Source organism: Procambarus clarkii, chromosome 38 (assembly GCF_040958095.1).
Source record: "Procambarus clarkii isolate CNS0578487 chromosome 38, FALCON_Pclarkii_2.0, whole genome shotgun sequence".
NCBI classification, from domain to species: Eukaryota; Metazoa; Arthropoda; class Malacostraca; order Decapoda; family Cambaridae; genus Procambarus; species Procambarus clarkii.
The window spans coordinates 40,327,620-40,348,400 of record NC_091187.1 but is presented as its reverse complement, the minus strand read 5'-3'; the positions used below and the strand labels follow the sequence as shown (position 1 = coordinate 40,348,400).

Here is a 20,781-nt window from a genome sequence, read left to right as displayed (position 1 = left end):
TATGTATTACTCGGCAATGCTATACAGACACCAGCTGCATATTTACTTTGTGGACACTTCTTGCTACTATTCTTCTTGTTTGTACATTGGACAAGTGCTTGCATCTCTTTATTACTGCATTATCCCTCAGTTCCAGTTAATAGGAGCTGTTCTCCTTATCAACAAAATGTTCTCCTTTTTAAAAAAAATTGTCTAAAATACATTTCTGAAATTATTGGAATGAAACTTTCATGATGCTTAAGCCAATAAGTTGGAGATTTGTTTAACATTTAATATTAATTTTCACATAATTCAAATACTTTTTGCCCAGCCCCAGCTTTTACAGCCCAGGCTGTAGCAGCTTTAGGGTTAATGTATGTGGTTTGTATTACGTAGGCTGTTAGAGATAGGGGGGAGGCAGCCGAGAACCCACCCATACCCACTTCCACTTTCCTGCCCACCCTCCTTACTCCTGCCCACCCTCCTTTCTCCTGCCCACCCTCCTTACTCCTGCCCACCCTCCTTTCTCCTGCCCACCCTCCTTACTCCTGCCCACCCTCCTTACTCCTGCCCACCCTCCTTACTCATGGCAAACCTCCTTACTTCTGCCCCTCCTCCTTACTCCTGCCCACCCTCCTTACTCCTGCCCACCCTCCTTACTCCTGCATACCTCCTTACTCCTGCCCACCCTCCTTACTCCTGCCCACCCTCCTTTCTCCGGCCCACCCTCCTTACTCCTGGCTGCCCTCCTTACTTCTGCTCAAAGCACAATACCTTAAAAAAATTATTAAATTTTTCAAAAAATTTACTATGTTTTGGTGGGAAAAATTTAGTCATAGAAACCTTAAATTTGTTTTATTTTGCCTAATAGGTAATACTGCTTCCATCTCTGCTCGGCTACCCAGGACGATAGCAAACACAACTTCTGCCCATTAATGATGGTAAGGACAATTTTATTCTTACTGTACTACCAGTGTGTGTGTGTATCATGATATTGTCATTAACTAGTGATGGTAAGTATATTTATTATGTTGTCATTAACTAGTGATGCTGAGTGTATTAACCCTTTAAGTGCGCAACACATCATATGATGGGTTGAGTGACTTGCAGTAACTTGCGTTCCACATCATATGATGCATTGGAGTACAACGCAAGATTTGAAAGGCCCCGCGGGGTAGTGGGGGCTCCCATACGCTGCTTAGGGGCTATAGTAAACAGACGCCATTTTGTAAAAAAAATCCAGCTGACGCTACCATCGCGTGGGAGGCATCAGTTACCCAGCAGCCACCATGTCGAGCGCACGGCCGAATGCTTCCCGGGCTCGCACCACGTAATCACTCGCCCAAGAGCAAATAACCAGTGAATTATTTTCTGATGGTGAGGAAAGTGATTTTGATGACTGACATTGATAAAGACTAAACACACAATTGACCGATGATAGTAGCACGGACAGTGAAAATGAGATACAGCCTCCTCCCATGGCGAGGCCTATACGCTCACCCATACCACCTCACCCAGTGTCTACTTCCAAGGTGTTACTGGGAGAGAATTTGTCGCGTCAGCAGCGTCTCGCCCAGCCAAGCGCCACCGCATGGAACAACATGAGGCACCAAGAGTAGTGTAGTGATGGTGATGTTCTCGGGTAGTGTACTCACCTAGTTGTACTCACCTAGTTGTGCTTGCGGGGGTTGAGCTCTGGCTCTTTGGTCCCGCCTCTCAACTGTCAATCAACAGGTGCACAGGTTCCTGAGCCTATTGGGCTCTATCATATCTACACTTGAAACTGTGTATGGGGTCAACCTCCACCACATCACTTCCTAATGCATTCCATTTGTCAACCACTCTGACACTAAAAATGTTCTTTCTAATATATCTGTGGCTCATTTGGGCACTCAGTGTCCACCTGTGTCCCCTAGTGTGTGTTCCCCTTGTGTTAAATAGCCTGTCTTTATCAACCCTGTCGATTCCCTTGAGAATCTTGAATGTGGTGACCATGTCCCCCCTAACTCTTCTGTCTTCCAACGAAGTGAGGTTTAATTCCCGTAGTCTCTCCTTGTAGCTCATACCTCTCAGCTCGGGTAATAGTCTGGTGGCAAACCTTTAAACCTTTTCCATTTTAGTCTTATGCTTGACTAGATATGGACTCCATGCTGGAGCCGCATACTCCAGGATTGGTCTGACATAAGTGGTATATAATGTTCTGAAAGATTCCTTACACAAGTTTCTAAAGGCCGTTCTTATGTTAGCCAACCTGGCATATGCTGCTGATTTATGTTATCCTCTTGATATGAGCTTCAGGGGACAGGTCTGGTGTGATATCAACCCCCAGGTCTTTCTCTCTGACTCTTGAAGTATTTCATCTCCCAAATGGTACCTTGTATCTGGTCTCCTGCTTTCTACCCCTATCTTCATTACATTACATTTGCTTGGGTTAAACTCTAACAGCCATTTGTTTGACCATTCCTGCAGCTTGTCCAGGTCTTCTTGAAGCCTCAAGCTGTCCTCCTCTGTCTTAATTCTTCTCATAATTTTGGCGTCGTCAGCAAACATTGAGAGGAATGAGTCTATACCCTCTGGGAGATCATTTACGTATATCAGAAACAGGATAGGTCCAAGTACAGAGCCCTGTGGGACTCCACTGGTGACTTCACGCCAGTCTGAGGTCTCACCCCTCACTGTAACTCTCTGCTTCCTATTGTTTAGGTACTCCCTTATCCACTGGAGCGCCCTACCAGTTACTCCTCCCTGTTTCTCCAGCTTATGCATCAACCTTTTATGGGGTACTGTGTAGTGTGGTGATGTTCACGTGCTTCCACCTTATGTGCACGTAGCGGCCGTACTGTGCGTAGACGGGCTTCAGCTCCTGGTCCACTGTGTACATCACTTCCTCGCCGTCGTGCCCCTGTTGCGTCTTGCAGGACACCAGGTGTACTAGTGTGGAGTGAGGGTGCTGGTTTTATTCCTCGAATTCCTGCCTTTGACAATAAAGATGGGATTACCGAGTTTTTCCCTGATAATGGAGAGGATATGAGTGAATTTTACACTCATATCCTATTTTATTTTACAGCATTCTATGATGAGCCGCTCATGGAATATATTGTACACCAAACGAACCTTCATGCAGCTCATCTCATTAGAAGAGAGATAACAGAATTTTCACGATTGCAACATTGGAATACCACCAATGTAGGTGAAATGTATGTGTTTTTAGCAATATGTATGTTGATGAAGCACTGTGTCAAACACGCTATCACAGATTACTGGAGCAAACATCTGACTATTTCAACACCTTTCTTAGGGAAATATATATCCCGAGATAGGTTTCAGATACTCCTCAGGTGTCTGCATTTTGCAAGTAATGAGGACCGGACAGAGGATGATAGACTTTGGCGAGTGATACACTTTATGAATGAAGTGATTGATAAGTTCAGAGATTTTTACGTACCAGCACAGAAGCTGGTGATTGACGAATCCTTTGTGCTTTTCAAAGGATATGTTTCATTCAAGCAGTATATTCCCTCCAAACGAAACAGATTTGGATTGAAATTCTTTGTACTGTGTGACTGTGAAACAGGATACGTGTTACACATGATTCTGTATTCAGCTAGCGATGTAAACATTCCCGGTAACGACGAACATGGTTTCTCCGGTAGTGTGAAGTCACTGATGGCACCATGGATGAACAAGGGCCACATCTTATACACAGATAATTACTATACACGTCCATTGCTAACTAAGTTTTTGGTTGAAAATAGAACTGTATTGGTTGGCACAGTAAAGGCACGAAGGAGGGAAATGCCAGTGTTTGATGGTAGACTTGCAGTTGGTGAGTGCCAGCTACAGAAATGTGATCAAATACTCTCAGTTCGGTGGAAAGACAAGAGAGAAGTGAACATGCTGACAACCGTTCATGAGGGTACAATGGTGAACAGTGGCAAGGTGAACTGTGTAACGAAAGAACCAGTATATAAGCCAGATTGTGTTCTTGACTATAATATCAACATGCGTTTGATTGATAAGGCTGACATGATGATTGGCACTATCGAGTGTGTGCGGAAAACATTGAAATGGACGAAAAAAGTGTTTTTCCATCATGTTGACATGAGCATGTTGACCTGCTATAATATGTATCTGGTGAAAACTGGACGTAAACCTAGTTTCCGTGCGTTTACTTTTACACTTGCAACACAGTTATTAGCAAAGTTTGGTAAAGATGTCCCTGGCATGCAAAGACCAATCATGAACCCAGTGTTGCAGCATGCTGCAACACCCAGGCTTGCTCACATGGAGGCCTTTCAGCAACACAGACTAAAACATTTGCCACCAGCTGGAAAGCGTGCAATAGGCCAACGTGAATGCCCAGTATGTAAAACAACAAAAAGGAAAGTACAGAAACGTAAAGTGGTGCAAACATGGTGTGAAGCGTGTGCAGTCCCATTGTGTGCTGTCGACTGCTTCAACGACTACCACTCTCCAAGAATTCTAAATGTGCAATAATAGTGCAAAAACCTGTACATAGTGCGTGCTTGTGTGTACATATAATAATGAACATTGTGATTACATAATATAATGGCGTAATGGAAAACATTTGTGTGCACCTGTGTATACTCGATGTATGTAACATTTATTGACAATGACTGTGATGTAACATTATGTGCAACACAATTAGTGACTAATATTGCTAATAAAATAGGCCTAAACACTGTAAATAATGCCGCGAAAATAAATTCGTGGCAACTCTGGCTGCTTGAAGACCGCGCGCGACGCCTCTGGGACACGTTAAATACATGGATGGCGATATACTAAAGAAATTGTTCATGACTTTTGTTAGGCCAAAGCTAGAATATGCAGCTGTTGTGTGGTGCCCATATCTTAAGAAGCACATCAACAAACTGGAAAAGGTGCAAAGACATGCTACTAAGTGGCTCCCAGAACTGAAGGGCAAGAGCTACGAGGAGAGGTTAGAAGCATTAAATATGCCAAAACTAGAAGACAGAAGAAAAAGAGGTGATATGATCACTACGTACAAAATAGTAACAGGAATTGATAAAATCGACAGGGAAGACTTCCTGAGACCTGGAACTTCAAGAACAAGAGGTCATAGATTTAAACTAGCTAAACACAGATGCCGAAGAAATATAAGAAAATTCACCTTCGCAAATAGAGTGGTAGACGGTTGGAACAAGTTAAGTGAGAAGGTGGTGGAGGCCAAGACCGTCAGTAGTTTCAAAGCGTTATATGACAAAGAGTGCTGGGAAGACGGGACACCACGAGCGTAGCTCTCATCCTGTAACTACACTTAGGTAATTACACTTAGGTAATTACACCGTGTATGACCGATCTTGCAGGGTGTGACGTCATCGCCCATCTTGTCGGCTCAATTACGTCGTCGGTAAGATCAATTGAATTTTTTTTTCTCGTGGTCAGGGAACACGACTTAACAGGTTAGGAAGAAAAAATATATTTTTTTTTTTTGGTATGCGCCTGTGGGTGACAAATGCTAAATAGCCCGGAGCCACACAAGGGTTAATCTTGGTGTTTTCATTACCCAGTGATGGTGAGTGTATTCATCATATTGGCATTACCCAGTGATGTTGATTGTATTAGTCATGGTATTATTAACCAGTTTTGTTGAGTGTATTAACCCTCTGAAATGCATTAGCGCCTAATTTCGCTCGATCAAGGGGTGCGCATAACACCTTAACCACTGCACTGTGCCAAACGACAAATGCTTTTCGCCAATAACTGTTCCCACCGACAAAAGTTTTTTTTATTCGTACACGGTCAAAACACGCTCGTGGTAGGTTGGATACAGAATGAACTCTTGGGACCTCCAGTGAGAGGCAGCTTTCTTTGAAAAAAATTCCCAGAATGTCCTAGGGCTGCTGGCTGGGTTAGTATTGAGTGAGTAACCATGGGGTGGTGCACGTGCCTCTGGCTCCCAACACCTGTCCGACGCAGTGTTGAAAGATCACTCTCTGTCGGTGAAATTCAGACCTTATAGCTTGAAGAACATAAGGGTCATGATATTGATGAAGCTAGGTGCAATAAGGACCTAACACAAAGGTTGGATGCAAGTGATACCGCACCTATTAGGACGACACAGCGAGCGTATCCAGTTGTAGCTGTGAACGCCACCCATGCCCACTTATGCCATCTCCAATTTATATAGGTGATACATAGATGAATCATTTTCTGGGTTCAGTGATGATGCATCTGATACAAGTAGCATAGATGAACAGTGTTAGCGGTTTCCATGGTGGTGTTTTCCATAGATATTTTCAAGATTAGCTGAATCTCTTCCAGAATGGCTGAATCTCTTCCAGATTGACTGACACTTGCCATAAATGACTGAATCTTCCAGTCAGGGACCTTACAAAGCAGTATTTTCAAGACTACCTTACTCATTACAAGCTTGGCTACATACCACTTACAAGTACTAAAGCCAAGGGTGTACGTGAGTGCGTTATTTGCAAGCACACAGAACAAAGAAACAGCGAAAATCTATCTGTACCTGGTGCAACGAGAGCGAAGTCGCGCTTTGTACCATGGACTACTTCATTGATTATTAATCGCTTCTGAAGTACTGATTGTGTAATACAGTGTGTTAGTGTGTAAATAGTGTGTGAAACTATACATATTGTAATCTTAGTGAATTTTTAGCAAGTAATATTGCAACAATAAACATTGTGGATACATTACTGACACACAGTATCACAGTTCCATGGAACAATATGAACGTTCTGTTGTATACATATTGTAAATAACAAAAATATGCATCATATACAATAAAAAAACTAATAAAACCGCATTGGAAATACATAGAACAAATAATTGAAAATATATTTGTGGCAACTCACAATGCTTGAATGGCCTGCACGCTTGTTTCTGGGAGTTTCTGGTACGGGCGACCAGCCATGATGACGTCACAGCGCACCTTGTCCACGTCCCCACAGCCAAAGTAAGTGGAATTTTGTATTTATTTTTACATAGACATACATGTTCAGGGTTAAAAAAACATTTTTTGGGGAACACTTGATTTCATGTGCACGGGGAATGTCACAATAAACTCGGCGCATCACAGTGGTTAAGGCACTCGTAGGTATATTGTAGGGTTCAAAACTTGGGTACAAGATGGATTCCTGAGGTGTTTGCCAGCTTGAAAAAAATTCCCAGCATTCCCCACGGTTGTGGGCAGGCTCATATTCAAGGTAGCAACCATTTTGTATGTATCCATATTGAGCTCCCAGTCTCTAGTTGGCCATGTTTTTGAGAAAACACTCTCTGATGTTGAAATACAGGGCATATTCCTTGAAGATGAGCATGCCAGTGATTTTGATAACTCAAATCTGGAAAAAGACCTAAGACAGGTGTCTGATACTAGTGATACGGATATTGAAGTGAACGATGTGGAGAGTGTGTACAGTACACAGCTCTCACAGCCATACCCTACCCTAGGTCATCACCATCAGTGGAACAACACAAATGAATTTTTGTATGTTCTACTGAACATTTAGCGCCAAATGCAATTTGTTCGGATTATCCGGGAATGCTTTAGAGTAGGGTTCGTTAGAGTGAGGATGCACTGTAATTGAATCACTAATATGCTCACAATACTTTTTGAGTATAGCGATGGATCACATTTTATTATATAAATATATCACACTACACACTATTGAATAATATTACTCGAAAAAAAAATCAAAGACATTAAAATTTTTAAGTAATAATATTTTTGTGGCAACTCCCGCCTGACAGCTCGGGTGGAGCTGACTGCCTCCGATGATTACTCTGTCATCGCCTCACGTTTGCCAGACTTCCTCACCCTATTGTGGTCAAAATATGTCACAAATTATTTTCTATTTTTCCCATGATCAGGAAACACAAATGAACACTTTTATAAGACGTGTTGCAGGCTAAAATCGCAAGAGAGCAGCCCAAGGGTTAGCAAAATCCAACTAATAATATCAGGGGTTTCGCGGCCTGATGAGGGTATCGACATCATAAAACCAAAACACGCTGAGTCCCTGATGAAGGTAATACCGTCATCAAATAATGCATTTTTAAAAATCCCATTTATTGTCCGAATATTATGGGACTGGTTTTAAATGTGCCCCTATATATTGTGAACAGTTTGATAGCAAAATGAATGACGTAGCATGAAAATTGTGGTTAGAAAGCTGAAAAGAGTACAGTTCATCCTCACTAACGAACCCCGTTCTAGCGAATTCCCAGAAGATCCGAACAAATTTAATTAGGTACTAAATGTTCAGTGGAACATACAAATGTTTGATTAAGCGAGGATTGTTCGTCCAAGCAGTCACCGAGACCGAGCGTCGGAGGTGGCTGTCTTCATCTATGATTCGCCAAAGTGTAAACAGTTATACAGTGTTTTATTATGCTTATCCATTGTTTCTAGGGATAAATGGTTGAAGGATGATAAAATGGTATCAAGGGTCATTGGTGAGAGTTGTTGTCAGGGGGGGCAAGTGGTGTCAGTAGTTAGGGTTTATTGTTAGGGGGGGGCAGGTGGTGTAAGTTATTCTCATGGAAGGCAGGTTGTCAGTGGTGTAAGTTGTCAGGGAAGCTGGAGTAATAGTGGTGTCAGGGGAGGCAGGTTGTGTCAGTGGGGAAAGTTGTCAGGGAAGATAGAGTAACAGTGGTGTCAGGGGAGGCAGGTTGTGTCAGTGGAGAGCTCTGGCTCGAGTTATCATGTAAATGGCAACACGTCAAGTTTTGTGAAATATATGATAAAGGCACAAAAAAATTTATACCAAAACAGAGATGCAGAAGTAGGAAACAGGATTGGTTCAATAGAAATTGCAAGAGGGCTATAGAGACCAAAAGACACAAAAATGGAATCAATACAGGAAGAGGCCGAACCCCCAAACATACCAGCAATACAAAGATGCGAGAAACAACTACACGGCAGTGAGGAGAGAGGCAGAAAAAAATTTTGAAAAAGGGATTGCAGACAAATGTAAAACAGAACCAGGTCTATTCTATAAATTCATAAACAACAAATTGCAGGTAAAGGATAATATTCAGAGGTTGAAAATGGGAAGATTCACGGAAGATGAAAAGGAAATGTGTGAAACACTAAACGAAAAGTTCCAAAGTGTGTTTGTACAAAATGAAATCTTTAGGGAACCAGATACAATAAGAATTCCAGAGAACAACATATAGCACATAGAGGTGTCTAGAGACGAAGTGGAAAAAATGCTCAAGGAGCTAAGTAAGAACAAAGCAGTTGGTCCAGATGGAGTTTCACCATGGGTTCTGAGAGAATGTGCACCTGAGCTCAGCATTCCACTTCAACTGATTTTTCAGGCATCCCTGTGTACAGGAGCAGTAGCTGATGTGTGGAAAAAGGCTAACATAGTTGCAATCTACAAAAGTGGAAACAGGGAAGACCCCCTTATTTACAGACCTGTATCATTGACAAGTGTAATAGTCAAAATATTGGAAAAAATAATTAAAACTAAATGGGTAGAACACTTGGAGGAAAACGACATAATATCAGACAGTATGGTTTTCGATCTGGAAGATCCTGTGTAACGAACTTGCTCAGTTTTTATGATCGAGCCACAGAGATTTTACAGGAAAGAGATGGTTGGGTTGACTGCATCTATCTGGACCTAAAAAAGGCTTTCGACAGAGTTCCCCATAAGAGGGTGTTCTGGAAACTGGAACATATTGGAGGAGTGAGAGGTAAGCTACTAACATGGATGAAAAATTTCCTAACTGACAGAAAAATGAGGGCCATAATCAGAGGCAAGGTATCGGATTGGAGGAATGTCACGAGTGGAGTACCTCAGGGTTCAGTTCTTGCACCGGTAATGTTCATTGTCTACATAAACGATCTACCAGTAAGAATACACAATTACATGAACATGTTTGCTGATGATGCTAAGATAATAGGGAAGATAAGAAACTTAGATGATTGTCATGCCCTTCAAGAAGACCTGGACAAAATAAGTATATGGAGCAACACTTGGCAAATGGAATTTAATGTGAACAAATGCCATGTTATGGAATGTGGAATTGGAGAACATAGACCCCACACAACCTATAAATTATGTGAGAAATCTTTAAAGAATTCTGATAAAGAAAAGGATCTAGGGGTGGTTTTAGATAGAAAAATGTCACCTAAGGACCACATTAAGAACATTGTGCGAGGAGCCTATGCTACACTTTCTAACCTTAGAATTGCTTTTAAATACATGGATGGAGAAATACTAAAGAAATTGTTCACAACTTTTATTAGACCAAAGCTGGAATATGCAGCGGTTGTATGGTGCCCATATCTTAAGAAGCACATCAACAAACTGGAAAAGGTGCAACGACATGCCACTAAGTGGCTCCCAGAACTGAAGGACAAGAGCTACGAGGAGAGATTAGAGGCATTAAATATGCAAAAACTAGAAGATAGAAGAAAAAGAGGCGATATGATCACTACGTTCAAAATAGTAACAGGAATAGATAAAATTGATAGGGAAGAATTCCTGAGACTCGGAACTTCAAGAACAAGAGGTCATAGATTTAAACTAACGAAACAAAGCTGCTGGAGAAATATACGAAAATTCACTTTTGTAAACAGAGTGGTAGACGGTTGGAACAAGTGAGAAGGTGGTGGAGGCCAAAACCGTCAGTAATTTCAAAGCATTATATGACAAAGAGTGCTGGGGAGACGGGACACCATGAGCGTAGCTCTCATCCTGTAACTACACTTAGGTAATTACACATATACACACAATGGGGCCTCGACTTCCAATGCTAATCCGTTCCCAGAGACGAATCGGAAGTCGAAATATCGGAAGTCGAAGCAAATTTTCCCATAAGAAATAAAGGGATTTGAATTAATCCGTTCCCCACCCTCCAAAATATTAACATAAAAATACATTTTATACTGAATACAATGTTTTTTTCAAACTACAATACAGTACTAAAGTTACTCTTACCTTTATGGAGGGCTCTTGATGGCGTATGGAAGATGGTGATGGGGGAGGAGGAGAGTTATTACTGTTTGGAAGGAGAGTCCCCTTCCATTATTACATCAGGCAGTGATGTTTTCTCTGGGGTACTCTCTCCTACGTTTTGCCTAAATACCACTAGGACCTGGTTGTGGTTCAGTGCTTGTTTGTCTCACTACAAATTTGTCAAGAGACATTTGTTTTTCCCTTCTTTTTAACGTTAGTCGGTAATGATGCATCACAGTGTCATTGAATAGGTTAAGGCAGTGACAAACTGCAGCTTGATTTGGGTGAGTCGTTTCAGCAAAGGTTTGCAATTCTTCCCAAATTGCACACATTTTCTTAATTTTTGAGGAAGAAACATCCTCTACTGGCACATCCTCCCCTGAAGAAATTTCCTCAGCTACCTCTTTTTGCTGCTCCTTTTGAAGGGCTTGGAATTCTTCGGTGGTCAGTTCTTCGTTGTGTTCTTCCACCAACTCCTCCACATCAGCACCATCCAACACCAAACCCAATTGCCGACCCAGAGAAACAATTTCCTCAACGAGAGGCACTTCAGGTTCAGGCTCAAACCCCTCAAAGTCTCATTCTGCAACACATTCAGGCCACAGTTTTCTCCAGCCAGAGATCATGGTTCTTACAGTCACTTCTTGCCAGGCTTTGTCAACAAGTTTTAAAGCACTACAAATGTTAAAATGGTTTTTCCAGAACTCTTTGAGGGTGAGGTTTGTGGCATCCGTCACTTCGACACATCTCCAGAAAAGTGCCCTTTCATAGAGTTTCTTAAAATTGGCAATGATTTTCTGGTCCATAGGCTGAAGTAGAGGAGTGGTGTTGGGAGGAAGGAACTTTATTGTAAGAAACTTAAATTCCTCATCCAATGAATACTCCAAGCCTGGAGGATGGGCAACAGCATTATCGAGGAGAAGCAGGGCCTTGAGTGGCAAACTGTTCTCCTGCAAATATTTTTTGATGGCAGGGCACACCACCATATTCACCCACTCCATAAAAAATTGCCTAGTCACCCATGCCTTAGCATTAGCCTTCCACATCACACACAATTATTATTATTGTCTATTGTATTATTGTCTTTTTTTCTTTTTACTCCCATGTTCCATAGTACACTGGCTTTGCCTGTGTCCTCTAGTATTAACTTCATTATCCAGTGTTCCTAAGTGTATCTCTATTTAAACTACCTCAGTTTGTTTTAGTGTAACTTTAGTATTCAAATATAGTGTACTTATAATAGTATAGTAAGCAAGCTTTTCATCTTATAGATTTCATAATTGTTTTTTTACTTTTTTGGTCATCTATTGTTATTAATTATTCTAGTTAATTTTTTACATTCCTAGTTCCCATTAAGTTTTTTTTTTTTTTTCTTCTTTTTACTTAAAATTACCATTAAGTTTATTTTACTTTAGAATTTTTAATCTACTTTTTTCTTTGTTTTCTATTTTGTAATTTGCCATTCTTGCCTTGTTTTCCTGCAAACAGCCTTTTTATGCAGACAAGTACATAGACCCAGAACTAAACCTCTTATCCACTATCTATGACAATCATCACTTCAATGATCAAAATTGCAGATATTTTACAGCACATGATGTAAACAATGTATTAACAGATAATCACAATATCTCTGTAATCAACTTGAACGTTAGATTCCTAGGTAAACACTTCGATGATGTTAGTGCCTTGATTGAAACTATTGACAACAAATTCTCTTTTATTATACTTACTGAAACGTGGTTGAAAGAGGATAATACTCAACTCTTTAACATGCCTAACTACTCGGCAATTCACAACTGTCGTCAAATGCAGAGAGGTGGTGGTACTGCTCTTTACTACCACCAAGAACTAACATGCTTAAAAATAATTAGAACTAGAGACTGCTGTGGGGAGTATATCTTCGCCAGTTTCAGAGTCAAGGGTGCCGAGTCTGTCCTGTCTGTGGGTGCAGTCTATAGAATTCCTAACACTGATGTGTCTGAATTCAACTCAAACCTTAGAAATCTAATACTAGATAACAGATTGAACAAAACCATCTAATTATCGCAGGGGACTTTAATATTGACCTCTGCGAGCCTGAACACCCTACTGCTGTTACCTTCCTCAACTGTATGAATTCCTGCTTCCTCATACCCTTAATCACTAGACCAACTAGAATCACTGATAGTACTGCTACGACTCTAGATCACATCTGGACCAACATAACCTCTCCGCTTACTTCAGGCATAATCACCGATAGCACTACAGACCATTACCCCACATTTCTCTTAACTAACATTAGCAAACCACCTCTAGAGACAAGGGAGTTAAGCTTTAGGCTGCACAATGAAACTGCTATAAACAATTTTATAACTGCTGCTGATAATGTCAACTGGGAGTCCGAGTTAGGTAACATAGAGGACATCAACCTAGCAGTGCAATCTTTTCTACAAACAACTCTTAGCCTTTATAACACCCACTGTCCTATGCTTACAAAACAAGTCACAAGCAAAAGGCTTAACAATCCTTGGCTTACAAAAGGAATACTTAAATCCATTAACAAAAAACACGACCTTGAGAAGAAGTATAGGCTAGGAACAGTCTCCAAAGAATTCTCAAAGAATTACTCATTATTGCTATCTAAAATAATTAGACGAGCCAAAACTAAACACTATGAAGATAAATTTACCCAAATAAAGAGCAACATTAAAAAAACTTGGAGCACAATTTCACAAATATTGGGATCAAAGAAGATTTTAAATAACAAACCAACACTCCTTTCCAATAACGTTGGTCAGCTTTCAGCCTCTGATTCTGCTATTGAGTTCAATAGGTTCTTCTCTTCCATTGGGTCATCCCTTGCAAATGATATTCCATCTTCCTGTACTGATGTTAAGGACTATCTTACAGGTAACTATCCACAGTCTCTGTACCTAAAGCCTACTAGTTCCACTGATGTCAATGAAATAATCCTTTCCCTTAAAACCAAGTCTAGTGCCCTCGAGGAGATACCAACTTTAATTTACAAAAAAGCCTCCAGATCTCTAGCCCCTGCTATTGCATTGCTCTTCAACAAGTCACTTGAACTCCAAACCTTTCCTGACATTCTAAAAAAAGCAAGAGTAACCCCTGTCCACAAATGTGGTGATCTCACAGATGTTAACAACTACAGACCTATATCAATCCTGCCTAACTTGTCAAAAATATTCGAAAAACTAATCTACAAGCAGCTTTACTCTTTTCTAGCCAAACACAATATACTTAACTCTTGTCAATATGGCTTCAGACCCAAAAAAAGCACTAACGATGCACCTATTAGTATGATTAACTTAATTCACGCAACTCTTGATAAAAAGGAGTTTCCTGTTGGGTTATTTGTGGACCTGCGTAAGGCTTTTGACACTGTCAACCATCAAAACCTTCTTCTTAAATTACATCATTATGGAGTCAGAGGACACTCCCTGCAATACCTCAAATCTTATCTTACTGACAGGCTCCAGTTTGTTTCTGTGAATAATACAATTTCTCCCACCCTACCCATCAACATTGGTGTTCCTCAGGGCAGCATACTTGGCCCTCTCCTCTTTCTCATCTACATTAATGACCTTCCAAATGCCTCCCAACACCTCAAACCAATTCTATTTGCTGACGACACAACCTTCATTTACTCCAGTCCTGACTCCCTTGCTCTAAATGCCACAGTAAATACTGAGCTAAATAAAGTCCATCTTTGGCTAACTGCCAACAAACTCACCCTCAACATTGACAAAACTTTCTATATTCTGTTTGGCAATAAATCCTCTAATCAAATAAATCTCAAAATAAACAATACCCAAATTTGTAACAAATTAGATGGCAAATTCCTTGGCATTCTCATTGACCACAAGCTGAATTTCCAGGGACACATTCTAAATATATCAAAAAAAGTTTCAAAAACTGTTGGCATTCTTTCTAAGATCAGATATTATGTACCCCGCCCTGCCCTGGTTACTCTCTCTTACTCCCTCATCTATCCATACCTCAACTATGGTATTTGTGTTTGGGGTTTTACTACCCAAAATCATTTACGTCCTCTAATTACCCAACACAAAGCTGCTATTAGGACAATATCCAACTCTGGCCCCAGACATCACTCGGTACCCTTACTCAAATCTCTGAATATGTTAGATATTAAGTCACTGCACATTCTCTCTTGTGTATTATACATATATAAAACGCTGAACTGTAATGCCAATCCTAACCTCAAAAGCTTCATTGAAGGTTGTAACAGAACCCATGAGCACCACACCAGAAATAAATACAGTTTTGATATTCCTAGAGTACGACTTAATCAAACTAGAAATGCTCTACAAATCAAGGGACCCAGAATGTGGAATGACCTTCCCAACCATGTTAAAGACTGTACCTCTCTCAACCAGTTTAAGATAAAAACTAAACACTACCTAATAAATTCCCTGTAACCTACCTCACTCCTCTATTGTCAACCCATGTCTGTTATATTTTTTTAATCAACACTGTTTGTCAACCTATTGTATTTGTGCTGCTTTTTCAGTCATGTTCCCCCCCTTTTTTTTTTTATCTTTATTTGTATTTGTTCTCAACACTTTTTATTCTTTATGCTCAATTAGTATTAAGTTCTAGATATTAATGTTTTTCTTGCCCGAAACGCATTGCGTAATAGTGGCTTTAGGCATTGTATGTACTAGCTCTATCTATATATCAATCCATTAATGTAACATCACTTGTATGTATGTACCTTACCTGAATAAACATATTTATTTATTTATTTATTTATTTACAATTTGTGTTTCTGCACATTATATTTTTTGAAAACCCTTGGATTTTCGGAATGATACACAAGCAAGGGTTTAATTTTCAAATTGCCACTCGCATTACCACACAACACAAGAGTAAACCGATCTTTCATAGGCTTGTGTCCAGGCAATGATTTCTCCTCTTTGGTAATGTATGTTTTCTTTGGCAATCTTTTCCAGAATAGCCCTGTCTCGTCACAATTAAACACTTGTTGTGGTAGGTATGCCTCACTCTGCACAAAATCTTTTAATTCGCCAATGAATCTTTCAGCCGCTGGTTTGTCTGCGCTGGCAGCCTCCCCATGCCTCACAACACTATGAATTTCACTTCTTTTTCTAAATTTCTCAAACCATCCCCTGCTCGCCTTAAACTCTTTTACTTCTGCATCACTCGTTCCAGGGGTTTTCTTTAAAAGGTCTTCATGCAATTTTCTTGCCTTTTCACAAATGATGGCCTCCGAAACGTTATCACCCACTAACTCCTTGTTGTGTATCCAAATTAATAATAACTTTTTAACATCCTCATGTGTTTGTGTTCTATGTTTCGTGATTATTGGTACGCCTTATGCCACTTTAGCACTCATGATATCCTTTTTCTTAGCCAGTATGGTGGATATCGTTGACTGAGATTTGTTGTACTGCCTAGCCAGTTCACCTACCCGCACACCGTCTTCATATTTACGAATGATCTCTTGTTTTTGCTCTATGGTCATTCTTACATGGGATCTCATATGTTGAGCCTTACCACTGACTTTCCTGGGACTCATGTCACGATAGATAATAATTACTTTAATGTTCAAAATGCAAAAAATCACCACAAAAGCGAAATTTCTTATAGGCGCGATCGTCACTAAGCGGGTAGCTATAGTAAACTGAGGCAGGTTGGACCGGGTGACCGGGAACCACGCGCTCGGCCGACCCGAACGTGTACCAACAAATATCGGATGTCGACGACACCATCAGATGTCGAGTCGCATTTTTTTATGAAATTTATATCGTAACTCGAATTTATCGTAAATAGGGGCAATCAGATGTCGAGGTGCCACTGTATATATATATATATATAATCACTAAGAACTCTTTGACCCGGCCAGGATTCAAACCCATGCCGTCCAGGATCACCCCTAAACGTACATAGTACCATGACCACCGCACCAATGATCGTCTATAAGGATTGGTCAATCTTGGCGCTTATTAGCCCTTCAATTGCGCATCGCATCATATGATGCTTTGACCGACTTGCAGTAAATTGCGCATCGCATCATGTGATGCTTTGGAGTACTACGCAAGATTTAAACGGCCCACGGATACACGGGGTTCACCACACCTTCATCGGGGCTTTTGTAAACAGACGCCATTTAAAAAAAAATCGTGGGCCAAACTCCCGGGTGTTAGGGGCCTCAGTATTGAGTCAGCTACCAAGCCTGACGCACGCAGCATGAACTCACAGCACTGCTGTTCAGCTTGTGACCACAGCATCACCTAAAAATGCCATAATATACTTGTTCATGCTATTATGTAGCGATGATATTTTTACAGACGACCCCTGACTGTGATAAAACTGACCAGGGTTCTGATAATAGCAGGATTGTGGTGATATTTGGCGCTGTGCGCCATGGAGGGAGGAGTAATGCTGTGGGAGGGAGGATGGTGGCATTGTCTTTTGAGTGTGTGTGGCCACCTTTTATTGACTGCACTCACCATACCAGCTTAGTGGTTCGCTATGGTGAACACAAATGTAGATACTTATATATAACGTGTGTATTGTGTGAGATAACAGCGAGAGTAGGAGGTTGGGAGCCGCCATTTTGGTGAGGGTGGAGCGTCGTCTGCAGGACTTATCATGTTGTTTACTGATGACCACGATGGTCTTTGGGCACCATACCAGTTTACTTGTACAAGTATGGTGAATAAAACAGGTAGATATTTATATATAATGTGTGCATATAGCGTAATAACACCACACAGTATTGTTGTAGGAGAAATATTAGTGCGTCTGGCCTTGAGGGCGGCAGCCATCAGTTGACTGTGTGAGTAGCAACGTCTTTACTCACCATACAGGCTTAGATGTACAGTTATGGTGAACAAAACATGTAAATACTTATATATAACATATGTATATAAAAGCAAAAACAGTATGGAGAATGGAGTGGGTGGAGAATGGTGGCAAGTCAGGTGAGGTGAGGTGAGGGAGGGAGTGGCAGCCAGTGGCAGCCAGTCACTGCCTGCCACTGCCACTGCCACTCAGCATACCAACTTAGTGGTTCGTCATGGTGAACAAAACATGCAGATACTTATATATAACCTGTGTATATAGTGTAATAACCGACAAAGTATTTGTTCACTGTTTGATGAACATAATTGAATCAACAATATGCACACCATATTTTTGAGTACAGCGATGATTCACTCATTTTATTATATAAATATATCACACTATTGAATAATATTACAGCAAAAAAACTACGAAAAATCAATCAGAGACATTGAAATAATTAGGTAATTATCTCTGTGGCAACTCTGGCCTAACAGCTGGCGAGCAACAGACCGCCTGGGATTCACGCTCAGTCAGCGCCTGATTTTTGCCAGAATTCCCTGCCCTATAGTGGGCAATATATGCCACTTACGATTTTTTTATCAATTTTCCCTTGATCAGTGAACACAAATTAACAGGTTAGGAAGAAAAAATAATTTTTTTTTTTTTTTTTTTTGGTATGCGCCTGTGGGTGTCAAATGGTATATAGCTATGCGCCATTTAAGGGTTAACTAAGTCCCTGACTGAGTTCTTAGTGATATATGGCTTGCGTGTTCATGCAGCTTTCTCACATATATATATATATATATATATATATATATATATATATATATATATATATATATATTATTAAATATGACCGAAAAAGTAAGATTAATAATTCTAACACGAATTTTCTCAATCTTTCGTACATTACGCTTCACTGTTGGAGGTAAATCAAAAATCAATTCTCCAAAATTCATTTTTTATTTCTAGTCTGACGCGACACGGGCGCGTTTCGTAAAACTTATTACATTTTCAAAGACTTTAGTTCACAAATACACAACTGAATAGAACTTACGTATCTCCGATTTTATATCTACATTTGAGTGAGGTGGAAGGGGTGATGTGGCATTAACACAAGACAGAACAAAATGTGGTATTAATAGGGTATTAATTTCATCAACACAAGACAGAACAAGAGTATTAATAGGGTATTAATTTCATCAACACAAGACAGAACACGAAACAATGGATATTGAATAGAAGTGTTTGTAGAAAGCCTATTGGTCCATATTTCTTGATGCTTCTATATTGGAGCGGAGTCTTGAGGTGGGTAGAATATAGTTGTGCAATAATTGGCTGTTGATTGCTGGTGTTGACTTCTTGATGTGTAGTGCCTCGCAAACGTCAAGCCGCCTGCTATCGCTGTATCTATCGATGATTTCTGTGTTGTTTACTAGGATTTCTCTGGCGATGGTTTGGTTGTGGGAAGAGATTATATGTTCCTTAATGGAGCCCTGTTGCTTATGCATCGTTAAACGCCTAGAAAGAGATGTTGTTGTCTTGCCTATATACTGGGTTTTTTGGAGCTTACAGTCCCCAAATGGGCATTTGAAGGCATAGACGACGTTAGTCTCTTTTAAAGCGTTCTGTTTTGTGTCTGGAGAGTTTCTCATGAGTAGGCTGGCCGTTTTTCTGGTTTTATAGTAAATCGTCAGTTGTATCCTCTGATTTTTGTCTGTAGGGATAACGTTTCTATTAACAATATCTTTCAGGACCCTTTCCTCCGTTTTATGAGCTGTGGAAAAGAAGTTCCTGTAAAATAGTCTAATAGGGGGTATAGGTGTTGTGTTAGTTGTCTCTTCAGAGGTTGCATGGCTTTTCACTTTCCTTCTTATGATGTCTTCGACGAAACCATTGGAGAAGCCGTTATTGACTAGGACCTGCCTTACCCTACAGAGTTCTTTGTCGACTTGCTTCCATTCTGAGCTGTGGCTGAGAGCACGGTCGACATATGCGTTAACAACACTCCTCTTGTACCTGTCTGGGCAGTCGCTGTTGGCATTTAGGCACATTCCTATGTTTGTTTCCTTAGTGTAGACTGCAGTGTGGAAACCTCCGCCCTTTTCCATGACTGTTACATCTAGAAAGGGCAGCTTCCCATCCTTTTCCATCTCGTAAGTGAAACGCAGCACGGAACTCTGCTCAAATGCCTCCTTCAGCTCCTGCAGATGTCTGACTCAGTTGTGTATTTGTGAACTAAAGTCTTTGAAAATGTAATAAGTTTTACGAAACGCGCCCGTGTCGCGTCAGACTAGAAATAAAAAATGAATTTTGGAGAATTGATTTTTGATTTACCTCCAACAGTGAAGCGTAATGTACGAAAGATTGAGAAAATTCGTGTTAGAATTATTAATCTTACTTTTTCGGTCATATTTAATAATATATGTCTACAGGAAAGACTGCTACCAAAATATACTAATATTAAAGCGCACGACCCAGCAGCAAGGAATCAAGCCTTCACGATAAAATATCGCCAGGATCTGATTCGTGATCAGATATACAAGGCAGAGAATGAAATCAAAGACAACAAAACGCAACTACTTCATGCTACAAACGAGTGGAGAAATAGCAACATCGACGATAGTATCCGTACCCGCATTGAACAACACCTCGACATCCTCACAGACCAACATCACCTCAGCACTGAAACAAGGATTATCAAGAAACTAACAACATTATATGGAGGACCTATGGCAATTCCACGACCAAGAGATGGCTTCCTGAACCTTGCAGGAATTAACCTCACTGAGGACCAAGTCACTCTCCTAAATCTGGGCATAAACTGTCATGTTATGTCCAGACCGAGTGAGATGGCCCGGAAAGTAGAGTTGGAAATTCTGTTGGACGACATATTCGACCTCGAGACACAAAAGAAGGTCACTACCAAAGATACCTTACAAGCAGAACTTATTGCAGAAGGAGGAAAGAATCGAGGCAACTACAGAAGCAC

General features: G+C 40.6%; 1 protein-coding gene across 1 annotated transcript in view; it reads left to right on the top strand.

Annotated features, from left to right (window-relative positions):
* Positions 1-20,781, top strand: part of LOC138372433 (uncharacterized) — a 289,657-nt gene that overhangs the window by 251,702 nt on the left and 17,174 nt on the right. Inside the window, exon 3 of the transcript XR_011230869.1 lies at positions 851-920. The gene's annotated coding sequence lies outside the window, so the exon portion shown is untranslated. The remainder of the gene's footprint in view (positions 1-850; positions 921-20,781) is intronic.